The 1,677-nt window shown below is 43.6% G+C and overlaps 1 pseudogene; it reads left to right on the forward strand.

Moving 5' to 3' along the window:
- Positions 1 to 1,064: 1,064 nt before the first annotated feature.
- Positions 1,065 to 1,328, forward strand: LOC146864203 (protein S100-A11 pseudogene; annotated as a pseudogene).
- The last annotated feature ends 349 nt before the right edge of the window (positions 1,329 to 1,677 follow it).

Below are 1,677 nucleotides of genomic sequence, written 5' to 3' on the forward strand. Positions count from 1 at the left end.
TTTCACACTGCAACTTTTGCTCCACAGATTAAACATACACAGTTGTCTTTAATTTGTGTAAATAAAATCTGTTTTCCCACTCTTGATGGAAGTAGTAAGTCTTACTATTTGCCCTTTTGGAGGGACCTGGCTCTTCATCCATGATTAGTTGTGAAGGCTGTAAGCAAGAGTAAAAATGTTGATGAAATCAACATCCGGCTAACAATACTGCAACACAATGCCTCCCCTTTCTTAATTATCACCCATGACAGCACCTTGAAATGCATAAGTTGAGTGTGCACTGTACAAAATGCATGAGGCCACGCATAGCCACCCTGCCTGGCCTTGAATGGCCTCATAGATATATGGAGGCAAGGCAGCGCAAGTCGCTGTGTTGCGTTACTCTGCCCCAGGGAGGTGTTCCATAAGTGGAGCATGGGTTTTACCAAGCACCCACCCATAGATTTTGGCACAGTCTCAGATTCGCAAATGCTTTGCCACCCCAAATGAGGCGTAACAAGGAGAAATACCTTTATTGCTCCTCTTTTTTTCCCTTTTTAAATGTGTGTTGCATTTTGCAGCACACATAGAAAGAGGAAAATACCTCAGTGGATTGTTTTTGTGCCAGAAGGTGCCCCTGTGTGTACCAGTGCAGGGAAAGGATAGGAATGCATCATATAATGTTAAATTAAATATGGCGCATTCCTGCCCTTTACCTTTGCTCAGCAAGGTGGCTTGCTGCGCTGTGTGAAAATTTACTACATATGCCCCCCAGAATAAGGTACTATACCGCTACATGGTATATTTGCATTTTGCGTGATTTGACCTAGTAGTAGTTTTTCAAATAGTTCACCTAATTGCATGAAAGGAAATTATGTGTATTTTGCACACACCTACCATTGATAACCCGAACCAGACAGTGCAAGATATCAAGTGTAGGAGCCGTTTTAAAGATAACGGACTGTTCCCCTGAAAAGTACATTCCCCCAGCCTGAAGAACATCACTCTGCTGTTCAAGGCCAGACAAGCTGTGTAGGCACACTTTTTGTAGATACCAAAGGACAGGTGTTTCCTGAACTTTCACAATGGCACAGATGTGTACAGATCGGCCTTCAGAACTGGAGTGCTGCATGGAATACCTGATCACCATTTTTCAGCACTACGCTGGCAAGGAAGGGGACCGCAGCAAAATGTCATTCGACGAGTTTGAATGTTTCATGACCGGAGCTTAAAAGAAAATGATGGCCTCTTTGGATGGTGGGGTTGATGGGAAGAAAGATAATCAGATTGACTTCCAGGAGTTTTTGAGCCTGATTGAGGGTATTGCCTGCCATGAGGTAATAATGTGAATACAAGGCCAGAACTCCCGCACCCAAGCCAGATCTCAACTATGCACAGATGTACAGTCGTACATCACACTTTGCTCACACAGTTACATTCCATCCATGGCAAAAGATTATACCAGGCCTGGATTACACATTTGTCATCAATGATTAAAAATGGAGGCCATTTCTCACAGTCACTGTATTTTTGTTGTTGTTTTTGACTGGACCCCACACGCTTCAGATCACCTCGAGGGGGTAATGTCAGACTCCAGCAAATAGTTTTATTAGTGTTGGTCCCGCCTTGTTGAGCACGCTAAACGGGCAGTTAATTTGTTATTCTATCTTGCAGCATGGAAAAGAACCGGAGTGTGGA

This window comes from Triturus cristatus, chromosome 2_1, assembly GCF_964204655.1.
Source record: "Triturus cristatus chromosome 2_1, aTriCri1.1, whole genome shotgun sequence".
Lineage (NCBI taxonomy): Eukaryota > Metazoa > Chordata > Amphibia > Caudata > Salamandridae > Triturus > Triturus cristatus.